At 36.4% G+C, this 22,273-nt stretch overlaps 1 protein-coding gene and 1 long non-coding RNA gene across 9 annotated transcripts in view; both read left to right on the top strand.

Moving 5' to 3' along the window:
- Positions 1 to 22,273, top strand: part of DIP2C (disco interacting protein 2 homolog C) — a 318,346-nt gene that overhangs the window by 9,873 nt on the left and 286,200 nt on the right. The window contains exon 1 of one of the 7 annotated variants that reach the window (XM_062568859.1): positions 2,660 to 2,675. The exons of the other annotated variants lie outside the window; for them this stretch is intronic. The gene's annotated coding sequence lies outside the window, so the exon portion shown is untranslated. Of the gene's footprint in view, positions 1 to 2,659; positions 2,676 to 22,273 lie in introns of those variants that run through there. 7 annotated transcript variants of the gene reach the window in all.
- On the top strand, positions 1,182 to 16,070 carry LOC134136783 (uncharacterized). Of its 2 annotated transcripts, XR_009957550.1 has the most exons (3): positions 1,182 to 1,366; positions 2,570 to 2,628; positions 16,022 to 16,070. It is a non-coding gene; the product is annotated as an uncharacterized LOC134136783 (long non-coding RNA). The 2 variants fall into 2 exon arrangements; XR_009957548.1 differs by lacking the exons at positions 2,570 to 2,628; positions 16,022 to 16,070 and adding an exon at positions 11,467 to 12,139.

The raw sequence follows: 22,273 nt of genomic DNA, 5'->3' as shown, positions 1-22,273 counted from the left end.
TCTAATAGTGAAAAGTGAATCTTGCTTAGGAAAAAAAAGTCGGGCAAAACTAGTAGACTTGATAGGATGGAATGTAAGAAGGATGTGCCTGTAGCTAGGTAAACCACTGTATCTACTCTGGACCATATATATACAGGTTAAGTGTGGTAAGTCCTTCTGTAGCAGTATTTGTTGAGTGTTTTTGTCCAGTGTTGCAATCTGTATTATCCTAGTAATTTGAAAAAACACTTGAGAATTTCAGGTTTAATTCACTTGCATTAGTTTACTAGTGATTATTAGTATTTACTTGCAGTAGCCATTTTCTTTTAAATCAGTATTGAACACCTTAAGGATCTACATACTTTACAGTTTGAGAGGATATCAAATACAGTTGCTCTAATAATACTGGTTTCAGTTCTGACTACTCACATATTTACCTGTAGCTTAAGTGACTCTGGGTAAGCATGAAGTGGCAGATCAATAAGAAATATTTCTAAAAGCTCTGTAAATATTTATTATATGTAGTGAGATCACTGGATTTTGTATGCGGGTGTTGCCCTTAATTGTTTAGATGAAGAATAAGAAGAAAGCACTCACTTCTGAAAATTAGTCCTTCATGCATCCTATTCTGTAATACTTGAGGGAGGTGAAGTCAGTGCTCAACAGTGAAATGAGTTGCAGCAGGTGTACTTTTTTGCTGCTTTAGTTGTGTATTTAATTTTGACTATTATACAGCACAAATGCATCTTTTTTTTAGTTAACTAAATAGATCTGTGAATGTGGTTTCTTTCCCCTTTAGTGTTTCTTGAATTTTTATTATTTTTAGTTCTGCATGTAAGTGATTTTAGTGTGCTTCAAGTCAATGCTTTCTCGGTATACTAAGTTACAGCTAACTGGAAGTCCCTACTTTATTCTGAAGGCAAAACTGTTCTTATCGAAAGGTTTTGTTAAGATGGCTTTTCTTTACTCTGATATCTTTGCTTTTGCTTCACTAGCCAGGCTGGGTAACTTAGATTTATTCTCCTGCTTTGTGAAGGGCATAGAAGCACTAAAGGCATATCTCTGTGCTGCCATTAGAAGGTCTGTGAACACTGTCTGTTTATTCTGAGTATCACAAAGCTGGTATCTCTGCCCTCCTGAGGCAAGCACTTCTGGAGCACAGTAAAAAAGTAAGACAGTCCTCTCCTTCCGAGCAGTATAGAAGCCTGTGCATAGAGAGAACATATTCCTTTGTTTGCAGTAGAAGTACGAAATTTTCTTTTGCTTAGTGCAGAAACTCTTTTTCTTCGTGAGCACAATGATGCCTCAGCCAGCATTGTCTGTTGATGGTACTTCTTAGGAAGACTGGAGCTCCTGACGAGTCTGATATTTTCTGTCAGCTTTGAAGGTCAGTGTCTTGAAAACGTTTGGTTCCACAAAGGGTGCTGAGAGACTGGCCAGGGTGATTGGGGTCACCTTGTGGAAAGTTAGTGAAGGGTGTGTGTGTGGGGAATTCCTTGAGCCAGAAAAAGGCAGAATGCTGTTAAATTTTTGTCTTTGACTATTGGATCTTTCAGAGTTGTCTGGCAAATTCTGTTCTTGACTGTATTCAGTAACTTAGTTTTTTCCCTCCGTGGTATGCTTTTAGGAAAGCAGCTGGGAGAAGAGTGAGCTCTTTCTCTTCAGAGCTGGTTTATCTGTCCTCCTGAGGGGGATCTGAGCTGGTTCATGCAGCAGCTCCTACAGCTCTACTGTTTGTAGTATCCAAGAAATATGCTGAGATCTTTTCTATCCCAGAGGTCATGTAAATGACCACACTATCTCTGAAACTTAAAGAATTTCAATTTGAAGTCCTCTTACTGCGTAATGCTATTTGTCATTTGTAGGTGGTGATCTTGTTTAGGCTGACCTGCAAAATGCTTTTCCATGTATTTTGATAGGGAAATGTCATCTGCAGTGTTTTGGCAGACGTTGCTCAGTTCTATGACGTGTCATACAAAATGTCAAATTACATGTGTACATTGCTTTTTATGGACTTCGACTGTTCATTATTGTAATTGATTAATTCAGGCAAATTATGAATGTAACTTCAGATTTAACTTCCTTTATCATCTCAGCCATTTTGCTTCAGGATATACTAGAAATAACTTCAGGTTTCATATGCCAGCTTATTCCTATGAGTTTTTTTAGGAAAGAAAACAAGCCGAATACCTTAAGAATATATTAAGACTCTTCTTTAGACAATCGTCCTTTAATTTTAAATTTACTCTGATTCTTTTACAAGGATTTTCGAAACCTGAAGTACTAGTTTCTACAAACCATTACTTCTTTGATCAGATTTATGCTGCTGTTTCTCCAGTGAGAGAATTATACTTTATTTTGTTTTTATTGTTTGAGTTCTCCTTGGCTTTTCCCACCAGTATCTGTTTACTCTGCATGTGTGTGTGTATTTCAAATACAAAGTGTTTCAAGGTGCATTTTAGCTCTTGTTCTTTATTCCTGTTTATCTGTGAGGAGGGAAAGGCTGTAAGAAATAAAAAGATTGTTGGCATTTTTGACATGAAGAGCCTGGTGATCTGAGCTTTAGGCTTCTCTTTTACCTCTGTCGTAGATCTACTTTAACTCTGAGGCCCAAAGAAGTGTCTCCCTGGACTTTTCCCGTGATATAAGGTAGTTTTGCTAGTGGAAACCTTGTGAAAAGTAATGATTTGAAAATGGTAGGTACTGTGTGATTGTCTGTTATTTAATAGTAAAACATGGTATGCATCGTTGTAAAAAAAATGCTCACTATCTATTTACGAACATGTATATGTTAAAGCTAAGTGAGAGAATAAAGCCTCTAAGTAACCTTATCCTTCTGAAACATAGTAGCATCTGTTTTTCTCCATACTCCTTTTTAAAATATTGTGTGACTGTTGTCATGGACAGGGTCACAACCCTCATCTTAAACAGTTTCTGAATTCCTCTCTTGAACCTAGCAAGGAAGACTTCCCAGACTTTGGCCCATAGGAGATTACACTAGGAGTTACAAGGAAATTACAATAGGAATTACAATAACAGGTGGTAATTGAAATCTCCCCAAAATAGAACTATGGCATCGCTCTCAATATAAAGGCTGTAGTTTCTTTTCTAGGAACTTAAATAGGGAAAATGCATGAGTCTTGCTGAAAGCTATTCCTATATTTATTTTTTCGCTTAGGATGAAACTCAATTCGCCTAAAAATAAATGCCAAAATTATGCTGGCATCAAGGCTACACTGTTGGTATACTTTAAAGCTATGTCTGTGAATAGTTAAAAACAGTCTTTGATATATAAGAATCTATGGTACAGCCTATGATGGAGAGACACAAACTAACAGGTTCCCCCCTTTCCTCTTCCCCATATATGGACTTCATTCTTGTCTTGGAAATCAGTCTGTGTCTAGAGAATTCTTGCCAGCTTGCTAGGAGCAACTAGTAATCACTTCTGATGCACTCTGAAAGGTAATACGTTTTTGGTGTGAACTCTTTCAGTATGAGAGAGGAAAAGAGAGCCTGTCTGTGATACTTTTTTTGCTTTCATTTCTTTTTCTGTCTCCTTACTCCTCTCTCTGGTCTTTTCCCATTCTTTGATTGTGTTCTCTGATCTCTGGAGCTTCTCTGCAAAGGAGTCTTGCTCTAGTATGGTAGCTTGCTATAAGTCAGTCATCTTTGCCAGTGATATTTCGGTTCCATGAGTGAAATTCCTCTTTTGTCTGTTTTTCCACCAGTCCTCTTAGACTTATGTGGGAGATCATGGTTTAAATAATTCAAACTGTTCTCTTTTGCCACAGCCATTTTCTTTGTTTTCCCATATGAAAGAGTGCTCCTGAGACATGTCAGACCAACATGCTGAAAACTGAAATCTTTATTCTTAAGTTAATTTAAAACAAATTCTTCTCTTTGAGTAACAATTTCTTAATTATGTGAAACTCAAAGACTGTATAAACTCTAGGTTAAGTACGTGTGTTCTGCTAATCATGCTTGATGTTTGCCTTTTTTTGATATTGCTGTTTCTGCTTAGAAACAAATTAGTATGTTCTCCATTCAGTTTGAGGCATTTGTGGAGAATAGTGCATCTTAAATTGAAATCTGATCTGAAGGTGTGCTATGCCATTTCTATATAAAAGCACATTTCTGTCAATAATACTCCTATTCAATCTTTCATTTTGTTATTGACTTGAAACCACGCTAAACAAAAATACAGCTTATGTAGCCTAAAATTGTACAGGAACTTCTTGCAAGAGCAAGCAATGCTTTGTACTTGATGAAAGCTATGTAAATTGTTCAGGCATAAAACGTGGACTAGAAACTATATTTTCAAATCATCTTTGCATATTTATAAGTACACCTGTTATATAAGTGGTGGAAAGTGCTGAAATTCATCCTGTCTTGTGGCACGGTTATCAGGGTGAAGAAAAACAAGATCATTTCTCGATTTAAGTCTTTTAAATCCAAAGTGGAGCCTTATCTGCCTAATAGCCTAATACCAGGGAAAGGTACAGTTTGTGTTCAGTAGGGCTGTATTTATGTGACTGTAAGTGGTTGAATTACAGCTCTGAGCTCTATATAAAGATTCTTACTTCCACCCTGCCCATTTCCTAACACTGTCATTTAACATAATATGTAGTATGCTGTATGGCTGCAGTGCAGCTCTGAAATACTGAAGTGTGCCTCCTTTCCCATTTTTATTTAAAAGGAAGAAACAAAGGGCTGCCTTCTTGGCTTGTATAAACTTCCTTGCTTTATTGAGTCCAGTGCCAGTCGAGGCTGAGTCACGTTACTTGCACAGATACTCAGGCATGGCCTGTATTCAGGAGAAGAGTTTGAAGGTTGTGTAATTGCTGAATCCCACACCTCTGATCTATTCAGTGCAAGTGTTTTGCCCGGATTAGACTCTGATGTTATTTGAGTACGGACAAAATGAGAATCCATGGGGAGCCTGACTTGCAGCAACAGTACCGAGGGTGTAATTACATGATGTTGGATGAAGCTGACTTTTGGAAGACCTATCCATTGTCCCCATGCCTTGCTGCTGTTTACCGGTGAATCATTTCAATAGTGCTTGGAATTTAAAACACAAGACAAAAGAAAAGAAACAAGAAGATCTTGCTTTTTTTGCAAGATTTTTTTTCTTGTAGGTTTTTAAAGCTGGATTGATCAGTTTAGCAATTTGTTACATCATGCAGCATCATAAATACTGCATCCTACTGAGGATATGGATATGAACAGCATGGGTGGAAAAAGACAGATGCAGTGGGAAGGGACATGTGTGTAGAAACATCTTAAATATCCTTGCTACTGAATAAAATGATTTATTATAACTACAACCCAAGATTTCTGCCCTTTCAGTAATTTATAATTTGCACTTCTCAGCCCAGTACATTACTCCTAGATTTCACACTGTGTATTTCTTGGAATGACATGTCCTAAGTTTCTTCTATGGTATATTCAGTGCCTGCTATCAATAGATCCTCAGCTGAGATCTTCTATGGCACTGAATTAATAAATTTAGATTGTAATTATACCATATATAAAAAGATGATAATGAACAAAAATATACAAGAGAAATCCAGTATATTAAACAGATAATTGAATTTTGAAAGTATTTTACTTAAAATAATGTTACTGATATTTGTATGTGAAACTTCATAATGATGGTAAATTTACATCTTGTTTAAATAATCTAAAAATCAAGTATATGTAAGGTTGCTTGTGATGATTTTAATGCTATCATTATCATCATTTGAGTATATGACTGTCAGTTAAATGATTCTTAATTTTTAATTGTGTGAGAGAAGTGTATGTCTATTTATGTCTTTGGAAAAGTACTTCCTTTGGTTCTGTCTGGGGGAGGGAAATGAACAAACTGAGTGATTTTGAAAATCAGTTTGTTCGAATAGTTATAAAAGCTGATTTTAAGTATGAAAGTATCTTGAATTTTGATGAGCTCTTTTATTATTTTTATTGAAGCTTGTATTGAGATTTACATACAACTGTAATCAGGCACTTATGTATCCCATATTTTTTCAGTGCTTCATATCATGAGTGCATTATTGGATCCTCCTGACTAAGCTAGAAAGCAGTCATCAGTTATATTGGCACTGCAGAACCACACACCATAAAATCTTGTGAAAGCTGCTGTGGGGCTTTGGTCTTCAATTGAATGTTTAGCCTCAAACTGTTAATTCTTTTCCAGCCGCCAGGCTCTCTCTTGTTTTCTGTAAAGAGTGAAGTCCAAAGAGAACTGAATTATGTTTGTGGATTGTACTTTTGGGTATGAGCACAGTTTTTAAATACGATGTAAGAACTTCAACATCCACGTGGTCTGACTATTCAGTGAGCAGCTGAACATGGCTTTTGCAAAGTTATGTAGAATATGGCCCCAATTCAGCAAAGCATTTTAAGCATGTGCTTCAGTCTCATTGATACTGCCAATTTAGCTTAAACCAAATTGTCACAGAAGGAGTGAGCATATCTGTCGCCTGCATGGATGAAAACAAATCTTTCATTTTCATTGCTTGTTTAAAAAAGGGAGTTAGTATTAATCAAAGGATCAACCCTCTTTCTTTCAGATTACTCTCTGAAAAGGTTAAGGACCTTAAAAGTTTTGTTTGTTTATGTCTTAATGATGCTCCACTATATATTTAGCATTGTCCAGTCATTAGGTGAAGAACATCTGAACTGCATATATCTGATTCTCATTTTGTATATTTTCTCTGTTCTTTATTGAATTCTTATATTTAAAAGATTTTGGATGATATCATTCTCTATTTCTGTAGTATGGACAGAGGTCCTCAGGCAGCTTGCTCCTGTACCAAGGAGAGAAATTTCTCCCGACCCTTTGTCTGTCGGTCTGTCCGTTTGTTTTGAAAAGCAGCTACTTCTCCTGTGCAAGTGAAGACACATTGCACACAATGTACTGCTGGATGCCAGGCTGTGTTTGGGCATAGGAGGAGGCATTCAGCTTTCTGAACAGCGTATGCAGTCTGAAGAAGTGTTTTCTGTTGCCTTCAGGGAAAAAACAGTGGACCAGTGTTTTTTGGGAACCATTTGGAGGAGGTTGAGTAGCTCTAGCAACAGAATAAGAACAAACTCTACTTTTATTTTCAACAGTTTTCAAGAGTGAATAGAAAACTCATGGCAGAAGTATTTAAGTAGCTTGATTGCAAGTAGCAGAGAGAATGAAAGTATTCGATTCCAAGACCTGAAATCAGGAGTGAAAATTCTGTACTGTGGAGTGAAAGGGTAATCCTAGGTTTCAGATGAGCAGGAAAGGAATGTGTAAAATCTTAAGATATTTGAGAATCCTCTTTAAAAATTAGGCCAACCAAAGAAAATCTACTTTTATTTTCATAGGGTGGTGAACATTGGCATAATAATATAATACGTTTTTTTGTGAAGGCTGAGCTTGTGGTGAGTTGTCAGAAGCCATATGCCATAGAGAGAGAGACCTCTTGTCTGCAGTCACAGGCACACCGTCACCATAAAAGCCTGAGACTGGGCTTCCAGTACACACAGGCTGAGTCAAGATATCTGATCCGTTTGGACTACCAGTAAGGAAATGAGGCATCACAGCAACTGCTCTTCCTCCTAAACAAAAGAAGACCAAGACACCATTTTTTGGAACAATTTTTGAATCTGTGAGTGTAATCTATTTATCTTTACCTTTTACTACCAGGTGTCAGGACAGGAAGAGGGAGAAGAAACAGGGAAGCAGGAGTGAGCCTTGAGCAATTCCTGGTTTTAGAATGGCCTCAACAAATATCATTCGTAGGCCAAGTGTAATCACCAGCCAAAGACAAAAAGTACTTATCTCCTGTTTTCCAGGGCTGAGTCTGCTACTTAGGCATGGAAAATTTAGCTCTAACTGGATAGTTTTCTAAAGACTGTATTTCAGCCATGCTTTTTGGGGGGAGAAAAAGGAAGTTGAGGGATGGGTGAGAATATATATATATGTGTATTTTCTGGATTTTTAAAATATGAAAGAGAGGAGTCTGGAGAAGCTAGCTGGTAGGTATCTTCATCCTTTCTGACACTGTAGGGCAAAGGCATAAATTATACCAGTTTTAGGAGTTAATATGTTGCTGTAATTAACATATGGAATAAAAGATGCTATTCAGAATGACAACAGAATTGTAACTTGTTTTGCATTTTTATCTTCCTTTTACCATCCATCTTCTTGCTCTCTTCGGTGTACTTGTGATCTGCCTAACTTGGTCTGAAGCATTACTGTTTTCCTACTGAATTTCTTTTCCTTCATTAGTCTGTATGAAAACTTAGCAGCAGAAGGACCTGGGTACTCTTGCAATATACTGCATTTGATATATTTTGCTCCTCCATTATTGTGTTCATAAGGGCTGAATAGCAAAGGCAACGTTTGGATTGTTTGTGCAGTAAAAGGAATGCTCTGCAAACCTGGTAGGATAGTCTTGTTTGTACCTATTAGTGTCGCTGTTGTGGTGGGCGGAGGGCAAGAAGTTATTACAAGTAATCTCTTTCTGTCACTGTGGTGGAATGACTGAACTATAGACATAAAAACATAACTGGACAAGGACTACATAGTCCATATAAAGCCTAGTAGCTTGGTTAAATGTGATATATTTGAGAAACTAAAAATCAACCTGAGGCAACAATTTGTTTTTACTGATATTTAAGGAAATTGCTTTTTAAATTCTAAAGATCAGGTAATCCACAAACTTCGTTATTTTATGCAGCACGTATGTGTATGTAGGCATACTTAAAGATGTGCAGGGAAGAAGGGGAAGGTGTAAACCCACACACTGACTCCTCAAAGGAACAAATCTTCCCACGTAAGGGAATGTTATCTGAAGAAGAAGCTCCCTTAGAGATAGACACCCGGAAGTTACCTACTTCTGAGTCACAGATTCTTTCTCAGCTTTGTGGATCAGATGGAAAAGCCCCTTCCCCACCATACTTTCAATTGCTTAAATAACTGCTAAGGTCAAGAAGGACAAGGGACAGATCACTGTCACTAGGAGTGTTTTTAAATCAAAACAGAGTATGTCGGTTCCTTGACATTCAGTCTCAACTGTCTGGCACAAGAAGATAATTTTAATCCTATTTTATTTATTTCTTCTCAGTAGTGTTTTGGCTTTTATACTGACTCACACCCCTTCTAATGAGTCACTAGTGCTTTTGTTGTGAAACTGTCTTCACAGATATCTTTATTCCAGTCAGTTTTGTGATGTGTCACATGCACTGAGTTAGATGCTGGCTGAATTTACAGCAAGGTCCTTTGGCTCTGAGCAATTAACCATAATAACACTCAGTACATCAAAATATATAGTGAATAAAATAAAACTATATTGTATATATCTCAAGGCTTATTTTAACACAGTGATCTGGATTGTGCCTTCCAGCTGCAATATCTGATGATCTCTGCAGGGGCACTTTGTTACAAAACGACCTGGCTCCCACTGAACCAAGTTTAAAACTGGAGGAAATTCAGACCCTTATAATTGGCTGGGAAAATAATGAAAGATGGCAGATAGGGACACAGATACTCAGAAAGTCTTTGGACGTGAGTAAAATAGCTTTGAAATCTAAAGCTGGCTCTAAGACTTCTCAGCAATGTTAGGCAAAATTGAACTGTAGGAGAGGTGAATGCTGCTTCTGGAAGAGGTCCATTCATCTGTCCTTGGAGTACCTGCTGAACTCTACCTGCTCGATCCTCCCAGTCAGTGATAGAAGCAGAGTTTGCTTTTCAAGGCCTTAGTATAGGCAAAGTAGACAGTAAGGCCACAGTAGTTTTACTGGGTGAAGCAATGGCTGCACAGACAGTAGTTTCACTGGCTAGTGTCTAGGGTCAGGTCTATTAGAAGGTCTTAAATGAACATGTACCCTTAAAGCTATGTCTCCATCATCATGTAAATAGGTGCTACAACATATAAATTATAGCATATGTATTCACCAGACATGAGCAATGATTTTTACCCTGATATTTCAGGCATTCATAAATTGATAGTTGTTCCATTTGAGTTTTTTTTTTCAAGTCAGATGAAATCCTTATGTCTGCTAATCTCAAAAAATGTGTTATAGAAGTTCTCCCAGTAAGTTCTCCCAGGCCTAATATCCTGTGGATGAACTGGAGTGTTTGTCAGATGACAGTCCTTTCCTGTGCTGGAGAAAAACTACTTTTTTTCCAGCTTGATGTTCTCTAGTGGTGATTCATCCTCATATCTTAAAAAAAGCTCTTATGTTTAGAAAACTAGTACTGCATGTGACTTCTTAAAAAAATGTTAGCTTTGGACATTAAGTTATCTATTATTGTCAAAGCTGAGGTTAATATAACTTAGTATACTGAAGTTGGATTCTATTATACTCTAAGAAGTGGAATTGCTACTGTGGGAGCATTGTGCAACCACTTAAAGCCAAGAGCAAGTACTTTCTCTGTAGTCTGTATTTCTTTCTCTATAGTCTATTTTAAAGGACATTTTATTGTGAACTTGTCCTTTGAAAAGCTGACTGAACTGGTAATTGCAGTATGACATTCACATATAAGAGATTTATATCAGAATACTGTTGTGAAATTGTGCAGCTACAGATTATATTATTTGCTTATAGAAGTGTGTAGGTACATAAATACTGTTACATTGGACGAATTGTTTTTATTATGGGCTTAAGTCATATTGAAGCCAATTTGAACTGAAATATGCAGTTAAAAATGGGCATATGCTTAAGGTTGTCATGGTTAAGGACTCAGCTGACTAGGGATGGATTACAGATCCTGAGCTAGAAGAAGAGAGAACATGTGCAGGGGTGTGTGAAGAAGAAAAGATACCTGAAAAATCCTAAAACCATGAAACCTCCTTATGCAACTTTTAACCCCATGACCTTTCCAGTATTTATGTAGTATTGAGTTCTTCAACTTGAGATACTTTTGCATCTGGAATAGTTTTATAAGTGTTTTTAATAATCTAAACAGTATTTAATTATAAGACTGCAAGACTATGTGCTGCAAGAGAAGTCCTAAAGAAGGAACAAATATGAGGGTTCTTTAATTTTTTTTTCCTGGGCTAAGTTTTCCCACTTTTAAAGCTGAATAAATAGTATCCTGGATGTAGTTGTAACTTTTTTAAATGTTCTTCTAATAGACCAGAACTGCAGGCTTGGAAACACGTGGTTCGTCTTATTCCCTCTTGCCTTTTTTTTTTTTTTTTTTTTTTTCAATCTGACATTGACAATGAAGGAAAAAGAGTAGTAATCTCCAGTGGACAACAGGAAAAATCTGAAGTTGGAACATTTTAGTAATGAAGCAACAAGCATCTGTTCTTCAGCACCAAAAGCTTAGTTTATCTTCAGATGAGTTCTGCTGTTCATACGGGGATCCCTCACAGTGGCTTGCTCCCAGCTGTCTGCACTGTCCCTTTGCTTATGAGTGAAACTGAGGCAACAAAAGATACGTTCTGGTACCTAGCTGCATGAATTCAGCCCTATATGTTAACTAATACTGTGATTAATATGCAGGACCGTGAATTGAAGAACCTGGTGGCACTCATTTGCTTCTACCACCTTTGCTGTGGGGACAGTGACTTTCACAGACGCATTCAGAGAGGAATGGTGACAGCTGAATTCCAGCAGGAATGAGAGCATATTTCTGCAAAACGAGACCAAAAAGATGGACCTGAATTGTGAATGTCTCAGTTGGTGTTCCAAGATATTTATTTGACCCTCCACTCTGTACTTCAGGGACTTTAAAGCCCATCTCTGGTTTAAAGATGATTTTGGTGGTTATTTCTAATAATATTAGGAAAAATACGGTTGATCTTTCAAAGTCAGTTGTATTTGTTTAACACAAGCTTTTCATGCCTCAGAAACATTTAGCGTTCTCATAGCTTTTAGGTGTTCTTCTATTAAAAAAAAAAAAGCAACCCCCACCTCCTGCCCCATTGCCACCCTTCATTTGGGTTAGGACCAAACTGAAGAAGATAATGAAGCATAGTCTATACCTCTGCTTTTAGGATATCATTTTAGCTAGAATCTCAGCTCTATCTTTTTTAATCAGATATCCACATCAATCAGCTGTAAAAGATTAGTGTCTAGAAATCAGGCAGCAGTTTACCCAAACAATATTTGTTTTTTATTCCAGAGCTCAGGTTTGCATGAGATTCATAAGTGTAATAAATATCTAAGTAAATAATTCCTCCGCTTTCTCCACAATTTCTCATACTTAACATCTGGTATGTCAGATAACAGCAATTAGTGTTATGATGCCTTTCATATATCGGCAGTTTTCTTCTTTATTATTACTTGTAAAAGTAGCATCCAAAACTCTAAGGCTTCATCAATACTAGCATTAAAGAAAAACCCAAACAAATGAGGGCCAGGGACCATTCCCTGGTCCTGTGATTGAGTGTCACAGCCTGGCTCCCATGGATGTGTCCGTAAACTTTTTTGCAGCATATGGTCATCTCTGAACTACCTACTGTGAGCAGTCTGTGATATGTACTATTCCCTGAACTGTGTCTGGCCATTATCTGGGACAGTGCTAGTCGTCATGGGCCAAAACTGTGCCAGAGAGAGTGCTAATTGCTAAACAGAATTGTGGGTCAGTGCTTGACCCTGTGCCCTGGCCCAGTTTTAGTTCCCGGCATCGAGACAGCCTGAGTATCTCAGCTGTGAACAGATGTTTGTTTTTTAAGGAAACAACACAGCAAAAGCCCCCAAACAGAAGCTTTCCTAAATGAAAGTCAGTGGAAGAATGCAAGTAAGACTCAATACTGGCTCGTGCTACATGCATGTGGTGCCTGTTGCCATCCTTCTTTTATAATTGGTGAGTAAATAGAGCACTCACATTTCCTAGAAATTACATATTTAACAAAAGGATAAGAAAATGGTATAAGGAATACTATCCTGAGATGTGAAATATAAATTTCAGGTGTTGACACTCTGAGAAAGAAAAGGAGGCAACCTCAAAGTGTGACTGCAGTCTTAGATAAGTGCTTGGTGGTACCAGTTCAGAGTTTGTGAGCATGGGAGGTGGCGGCTTAGTGAAGAGATGCCACTTGGCGTCCTTATGGAAGGAGGAGCAGAAAGAAGAAATACTATAGAAAAATAGTTTCTGAATTGTAAGTGTCTGTTTCAATCAGAGATGCTAATAAGTTTTGACCTCCTTATTTTGGTCAAATCTGTTTTTTCCATGAGCTGATATCATCACTGGATTCACCATGCAGTTTCAGAACTATTGCTTTAGATTGCATCATAGTATTAAAACTGTTTGCTTTTAACCCAGAATGACTTTCTTAGAACAGTGAGCAGATGACCTTATTTAACCAAATCATGTCAGTCTTAAACAACGTAAATGGCAGAAATAAAACCAAGCTAGATTAAGCTATTTGTGTCTTAGTGGATACTTTTTTTTGTAAATTAGGGTTTTGTGTTTATATTTAGCATGAGTATTTCCAAACACTTGGGAATATGGCAGAAAGTGGTGGAGTATGGAAAAGTATTCCAATAGTTTTAATCCAAAAATTTTAAAATGTTCTTCTCTCTCCCTGATTTCTATTTCTCTTTTTTTCCCTTTTAATGTCTTTGAGAATATATACATCAAGTCACTTAAATGCAGATTCTCTCACATGTTATTGAGGTATTTTTATTTCCTTAGGCTTTGTATTAATGCACAAGGGTGGCTTATAGTAGAAATTAACAGTCAACTAGAGCTTTGTGGGTTATTTGAAAGTGTTACGACTTTTTTTAAAAAAAAAAATCTTCACAGAAAGCTTAAGGCAATTCAATTGTTGTGATACTGTTTATAAAATACAAAGCAGACTGAGGATTATAATAGTACAGAATTTTAAGCACAAAATAAGGAAACTGAGTTGAAAACTGAACACATACTTGGAATAAGAAAACTCCAGCAATTGCACATCCTTGGGCAGGATTGTTTCAAAACCAAATACATGTGGTATTATATGAAGTAAAGACTTTGTTCTGTTGCATTCATTTTTCTCACCTTTTTTTACACCCATCTAGTCATATTAATTTCAGAGTGGCAATAGAATATCTATCCAAGTATCTTAGTGCCTGTCCAGGTATGTCACCTGGATATCAAACCGCTTTTATACTTTATCTCTAAACAATGAAGTTATGGTGAAATTATGCTCAGAGGAAAGAATTTGAATGAGAGAGATGTGTGACAATGTGGATTTGCCACCAGGAAGGTGGAGAGTCTTATTTACAACTGTTTTAAATGAAATAATCAGAGTCAGAATTATTAATAAATTATAGTAATTTCTATCATAGAAAGATGCAGCAGTTTTGTATTTGAACAATTATTTAGAAAAGCCTTTTCAACTAAGAAAATAATTACGTGGAAATTTAAAATATTTCTCATCTCCTAACACTGGTAATTCTTCTGTCTTAGTTTGTGTTCATGAAGGTGACTGCACTTGGTATCAGAATAATTGGTTTCCAGCTGTTGATGACAAAAAGAATTTCTGAAATTACTTTGAGACTAGCATTTTGAATATTGCTGTATTTTCAATAAGAACAAAAAAGGAAGGGAGAAATGGAGCTTAAAAGTCGAGATATGCATGGCGTCTTCCTGAGAGAAGTATTATAACATAGAATTTCTTCCTTCCTTTAACAGCAACATGATTTGAGAAGTTGCCCATTTATAAGCTTAAATTAGCCCATAATAAGTCAGCATTCAAGCACATGTTTAAATTTTGTCCTGTATAATGGTGCTTTTTCTGAATCAAGGCATTTATGTCTCATCAAACAGAGATTGTACTCTATTCACTGTAGGTTATTGTGGTGGCCAGGGTGTTTTGGGGAATACAAATAACAATACAGAATTTTTTAGTATTCTCACTCATTTCTGTTTAGATTGATAAGTCTTTTCTGCGTGTCTTAGCAAAAGAAAAATCATCAGAAGAATTTAATTAGTTTACATTCTTAACCTGGATTTATACGATTTTACTGCATCAATCCAGCGCCATTTGCTCGTATCTATATAGAAGACTGTATTTTTGGCTCTTTTTCATCTTTCAAATGGGTGCCACTTACTGCAACAATGTGCTTAATGGAGTCTAATTCTGTGATCTGCAGTTTTTGTGTTTTATTATTGTTATTAATGTGTGGTTTCAGGATTCTAGATATTTGTTTTGTTTTTACAGATTGTTATAGCTTGCTTTGTAAAATGAAAAGTAAATAAAGTTAATATTTAAGTATATTCTGCCAAAGATTCATGCGTTTTTTTATATTTAGTTGAATGACAAACTAATCAGTCTATAAGTATAGCCTTTTTTTTTTGTATAAATGATCTTGTCACTTGATGGATTTGGTTTCCTCTCATGCATTTTGATGACACCATACCATATCTGTGAATATTATTGTGCCACAAATATATGCATGAACTGGCTAAAATTTACTCCAGGTATACAAAAATGATGCTACAGTGCAACAGTAGCAGCTACCAAATGTCTTGGAAGCAGTGGCCCCTTCAAGGACAGTGTATGCTCTGATATTTGTTAGATGGTTCTCATTAAGCTTTAGTAGTGTCCATGTGCATATCAGTCTGAAACAAAAAAATGTTTGTCTGTGATGCTGGGAATGTAACGTAGATAACAGGTACTAATGTACATACAGACAGGATAGTCAGATTATGTAACTCCAAATTTCATTATTAAATCATTTAAGTCTCGCTGAGGAATGTTCCTACCCCACTTTTCAGTGAACAATATTTCTTTTTGTGTTTGAAATAGTGCATTATGTTGCAGAAAACAGTACTATACAGCATCAACAGTACTATACAGCATCAAGACAGGAACACATACGAAAAATACAATGTGTTATATAATTTATGTATATTTTTATATATATAATGTGTTGTATAAGAAATATAATTTGTTGATCCACATTCACATTTTCCATACTTGTTCTGGCCAACATTTTCTTCCATTGAGTTAATTATCCAAAGATCAACTGTAACATGATTTCCTATCATCTCTTTTCTATGTCAGTAGATTTTTGAAATCTTACATTCTTACCTTCTGTGTTACTGTTTTTCCTTCCTGTATAGATTACTTCTTCAGGCATACCCATGAAATGAATGAAGCTGTGCTCTAGCTGCACTGATTGCCACAAGATTAGATGTCTGTGTAGACATACAGGTATCTGCGTGTTTAACTGGTAGTGTTTTGATGTAAAAAGTATCAAAACTATTCTTGAATTAGTGCAACAGCATTATGCTTAGGCCTTGAGCACAAATGTTAAAATTTCTGTACCTGTTGCATTGGTACCTGATGTTTTACATTGGTTAACAGTATGTTTTAAAGGAACACTTCCTAAACATATGAAATAAGCTATAAGCTGACATTCATAAGTGGAATCATGAATTTAAATCTTTACTAGTCAAAGATAGATGGGCTTGTGGAAAGCTTGAACCTGGATATTTTTACATTTCTTTCAGTTAAAAATATGTTAGTTAAAAATTTTGAACAATAAACATGTCCATTTTGTCTGTTAGTTCTCACTTAAAGTGCAATTTAAAAGCGTAATGAGTCTTGAACATTTTGGAGGTAGTGCAGACTCTGCAGACAGTTAATGTAAGAGGTTCCTAATCATTCTGGAGTCATCTGGCTAAGACAAGTCAAAAAACAGTTAGAAAAATGATACTTTGGATGCATGACTGCACCGCTGAACATGAATAGAGGTTTCTTCAAAGGAAAGAGGATGCCCTGACATACCCATTCACTGCAGACCATTTGACATGGATTTCACTGACCTTGTAGCTAAGGCCTGCTACCTTAAAAGCACTCCCTGACCATACATGGAGGGAAATTTGTTTTAGTGAAGTTGGAACACCTATATTCATTTCCCAATTTTAAGCAGCATATTGAAAAGGTCATCAGAAATGGCCCACTGGGAGGACAAGGATTTGAGCATCAGATGCTCCAAAAGATATTTCTGTAAAGTTACTGTTGCCCACATCCTTTTCACCAAAAGACAGATCTTTCATTTTTATTTTATTCTTAGGTGAAAATATCATATTGATTTTATACATCTTCTATGACTCTGTTGACTTAAAACATTTTGTAAAAAATCCATATTATCTTCAAATATTTCATTTAGCTCATGTTTATGAATTATGCTAGAAGAATAGAAAAGTAGGGAGAAATTTAGCCTTTATTTATAAATGATAGTGTTTTTTGATTCAAGTTTTGATTCAAGTCTTTGGGACACTGGCAAATTAACATTGTAGAAAAGTACTAACTTTTCACATACATTATAGTGGTGATACTCAAAGTGACTCTGAGTGGATTGAACATCAATTTTATCCTTACATGTTTTTATCCTTATTGCAAAAATATTATGGACAGATGATGCTTGAGATGTAGAGACTTAATGGTGGTTGTGTCTAGTACTGGAAATAGCTTCTGTCAGCAGTAAGTTTAAGAAGAGTCTGGTTTTGTGCAGCGTGACACAAAATTAGAAGTGTACTTGTCATGGTGTTCGTAGGTATTACCTCTGGGTATTGGTATGGATCCTGTGGATCCTTTTTTTCTCCTTCTGTGGTCGATAGGTTGATGTGAAGCTTTCCAAATTTTGAAATGGGAAGTTAACAGTTTTTCTAGTATTCTTTGGAGCCTCCTTGCTTTTGGTGAGTGCAAGGCTTAGTCACTAATAAGATGAAATGATGTAAATACCTGGTCACCCCTTCAGACAAGGTGTTTAGACCAGATTCTTCCTCAGCTAAAACTTCTGAGTGATTCTTAGCCCAGCTGAAGCTGAGGCAAAGCTCCCAGTAGGGCCAGTATTTAGTCTCAGTACTTTGGTGAATGATAGCAGAGAGGAATTGATGTGAATCCTGTCAGTTTTACTGCCGTTTGCACTGAAGTTTGACTAGCAGCCGGGAACCACGCAGGGTACTTCATACATCATGATGTACACAGCAGAAGTACGGTTTGATTGCAAAAGCGTTTTCTGGTATTAGAATATAAGAATATTACTAACTCTCAACTAAATAGTCTTGAAAAGTGAATTTTGATTCGACAAAATGTTGTAAGCTTTTGTAGGACACTCACAGCAAAATACTACTTATGTTACCATCATTTTTTTAATCAGCCAACAAAACTTAGAAGCAGATTCATGTGAGAATATGGCTGAATGGATTATTCTTCTAAAGATGTTTTTCTTTGCTGCCTTATCACATGGACACAATTAGAATGCATTCATTTTTTAAGATGAATACATTAACACCACTGGTATGTCTCTCTGTTTACTTGTTCTATATTTGTACTCCAGAGCTCTGCCTGCAGTGAAGACTTAAGGAAGCCTGATTATGAACATTTTGCGGATTTCAGTCTCTAAAGAACAGTTGCAGTAAACATTTGTAACTGATTGAAGAAGAAAGCTTGCAAGTCTTGTTTTTGCTTTATTTAAAACTATTAGATCTCTAAAAGTCTACCCATTCCTGGATTGTTGGTGCTGATTCCCCCTGCTGCCTTCGCCAAGGAAGTCACTGATGTTATTCTGCTGGTGTGGCTTTCTCTGTAAGGACAGGAAGTATATCAGCAGATAACTTGGGCCTTTGCCAATAAGTAGCTTAACTTCTCCTAGCAAGAGATTATTAGTAGGCAGATTGACTGATGTGAGTAAAATGAGGTTGAAATGTACAATAAAAGCACTTGAAATCTGCAATAATGGCAGTTAAGCAGTGTGTGTTTAATACACTTGATAGAGAATCAATTATTCATGTTTAAGGTTCTTGCTAAAATGATTTTGAAAAGTGTTACATGCATACATATATAAATATACATACATACATAGAGAGACGAACTAAGGCAAAACTGACCTCTACAGCAGAACCTCCAGCTGTTATTTTTTTTTGTGACATACTTTTCTGCCAGATGGAGGTTTGTGATCTTATAGTTTGTTAAGTAGTATGTAGTTCTTTCTTATGCAAAATGTGACTTTGCTTATTTTAAACCGTGGATTTCTAGCAGTAATCTTTGGAGTGGTGGCTGATACAATTCGTGGGTATACTACCTAAGTACATGTGGTTACTTAATTATTAGTGCAGCATCTTTGTTAATCTTCTTAAAGAGGAAGGAAACATTATAAAAAAAAAAGTAAAATTATGATTAACATAGCATAAATTTATACCTATTACACTGTCTATTACAGGGAATACACTACTGCAGGTTAGTGAGGTAACCTGATAGTATTTTGTGTTTGTAACTACAGCAGCAAATGGAAATGCTATATTGTATAGAGCAATATTTCACATATTCTGTGCCATACCTAACAATATAAATTGAGTCATATTCAGATAACAGAAGCAGAGACCTAATGAAAGAGCAAACCTGTAAAATATACCACACGTGAGATTATAATTTTATCCATGGTCAAACTGGGAATAGGAAGCTAATGCTATTCTGTTGTGCAAGGCTTCATTTACCATTGAACTTGTCACAGGAAGCTTAAAATATATTTAGAGGGTAGTTTATAGTTTGCACTGCTTTTAAAAACAGCCAGGAGAGAAAAGAGTTAATTTCTTGAACAGTTAATTTATGGCCTTTTTTATTTGTTAGTTTCCCACCTCCATGAAACAAAGCTTTAAACAGAAGAAAGCTCTTTAAGAAGCACCCTAGGTACTTGTTAGTAACAAGGCAGTTGCTACTTAACCACGTTTAACATTGCCACTTACCTTAATTCTAACATCAGAGTGCTCTTCCTCTCTTTTCTTCGTTTCTTTATCGTTATCAGATTGACAAAGATTGGTTTGTTCTCACTACGGTAAGACCTGGAGAGCAGCTGAGGTCAGGGTGCCATTGGGCAGGGTTTTGTACAAGTACATAATCCCTGCTCTGAAGAGCTTCCAGTCCACAAGGACAAACAGGAGAGAGTTGCTGTGGTGGGTATTAGAAGCCAAATCAAAGACTGATTTCATTATCAAGTCTGGTGCCCTCGAACTCTTCACTGGTTGCCAGTTCCTTAGCTGATCCAGCAGAGCAGCCCATAGAAAATCTGCTGCAAGAGTCACTCTCATTTACAATGCAGAATCCACCTGACTGCTTCCATTGTAGCAGACTTTTTTATATCATTCGACTAGCTGTGATAGTGAGCTAACACTTCCTCCTCTTTTCCCATTTTTCTTATTTTCATCTGGCAGTCTGCACAGATGCACCAGGGGTAGGTGTCAGGAAAGCTCTTATTAGCAACAGACCCAGACTGCCGCTGTGAAGAATGAAAGAGCACTTAGACTATCTCCCAGGATATTATTTGGTAAGAAAGTAAATTCTGTTTCACACTACCAAGCTTTAGGCTGAAGAATTCTTCCCAACACTGTGCCAGTAAGGTTTCTTTGTACTTTTTTTTTTTCTCATCAACCTCTGTAGTCTCTGCCTATCTACCACATAAGCTGCTTTGCTTTCATTTGACATTAGTCTGATACCTTCACCAGGAGACCTACCAGTACTCCGTGTGAGGGTAGTAAACTCAAGGTGTCGGCAAACTACTTCCAAGTGTGTAAGAAATCTCTCATCTCAAGAAGGATTCTGCAGTATCTGTTAAACTAAAGGATTTTCCCCTCTTCAGTTTAAAGAGCTTGAATAAAATTTTGTTGAGAAAATTGTTGATTTTTTTCACAAATAGTTTTTATTGATACAGCAATTTTTCTTTAAAGAAAGCACTCTGTGCCTTTATTTCCCTTATTAATGAGTTCAAAGAGTGCACTTCCTAGCTGTTGGATACTGCAGAAACATTGAAACTGTTGATAGCAGATAATCAAAGCTGCAATCACTTTTCCATTTATAAAGATGATAAAATTATCCAAAGATTATTCTCTAGGAAAATCTCTCAAACTTTAAGATACTGTTTTCATTCTAGGGTAGACTGTAGTTGTCTTAAGGTGTACTTTAACTCCAGCTTATTTGTCCCCATTCCTTTTTGAATATTTCCCAAAATGGGCTTCATTAGAAAACATTGTGAAAATGTCACTCTTTATTTATATTATTTAAGATATAACATATATTAATATTCCAAAAAAAACCTGATAAATGTTTTAGCTAATTCTTTGATACTGCCAAGACTAATGAAAGACTTAGGAACCCAAGAAATCCTTTTCAGTCCTACTTCCTGCTCTCCTAATACATTTAATTTTGCAGGTTACAACTCTGTGACTGTGACACCTTATTCTGTTTCCAAAGTCACACTTAAATATGTTGATTCTTATGGTATATTCCTTTGAAATAGTGTCCTATCCTGCCTAGTAGATCTACTTGTTTTTCAAGAGAGATGCATTCTGCAGAAGAACTATTTTTCCCGTTATTGTGACTAAGTAAAAGGCTATTTTGAAATACATGGAAGTAGTGCACATTAGTATGAAGGATCCATTTATATCCCCTGTTGTTAAACTAGCCAGTCTTCTTTTTCCTAATCAGAGGCTGCATTCTCAGTACAAGAGAAATATATTTAGTTTTGTTTTTGAACCTTATTAAAAATATAGTACACTATCTGGGAAATGATAATATGACATTTTGGGTGTTCTGTGATAATATAACTTCATTTTGTGGGTTGTTTTCAAAATGGGCAAGCATCCTGAAAATGTCGTATGCTGCATATGTGGCTACATAGTGGCATGTGCTCTAAAGAAGGGACAACATGCCTTTTTTATATTCTGTTGATGTAGCTAGCAAACAGTGACTTACTGTTTAGAAACCCGTGATATTCTAATTTCAATCTGCAGAGAATTTATCCTTTGAAAGACTGGAAGTTTTTTGAGCCTTAAATGATTTTTTATTACAGAAGCAGGAAAACCGTAGGCTGGGGCTGAAATGTATTGCTGAAAGATTATGTATCTTGAAAACTCTTTCTCTGAATTAGGTATCTGGGATGCCACCTTTGCTCACTGCTCTGCAGAGCCATCCATAGAAACCTCTCTGAGGCTCTGTACAGCAGCTATACTTTCATTTCCACTTGTTCTCCTTCAGAATGTCCTTGGTGCTTCAGAAACATAGGCTGAGGGAAGAGAGGTGCATCTGCTACAAAGTGATAATTCACATGACATTTAGGAATAAGCTACTGTAAGACTCTAACAGAGTATCTGCCCAGACTGGAACCATACTATCCCATCATCCTTATTGAACGGTAGAGATTAAAATCTAACACAATATTTGCTAACACATTTCAAATCTAAACTCAGATAAGCTCTAAAAATAGTCAATTCAATCTAAATCCACCAAAGGGGAAAAAAATCAAGCTTTGTGGACAATTAAGTATTTCTGTATGTTACAGCAGATAACGGAATATCACAGTGTGTCGGCAACTC

Source organism: Rhea pennata, chromosome 2 (assembly GCF_028389875.1).
Source record: "Rhea pennata isolate bPtePen1 chromosome 2, bPtePen1.pri, whole genome shotgun sequence".
Lineage (NCBI taxonomy): Eukaryota > Metazoa > Chordata > Aves > Rheiformes > Rheidae > Rhea > Rhea pennata.
The sequence above is the reverse complement of the archived record's forward strand: the minus strand, read 5'-3'. Positions and strand labels throughout refer to the sequence as shown.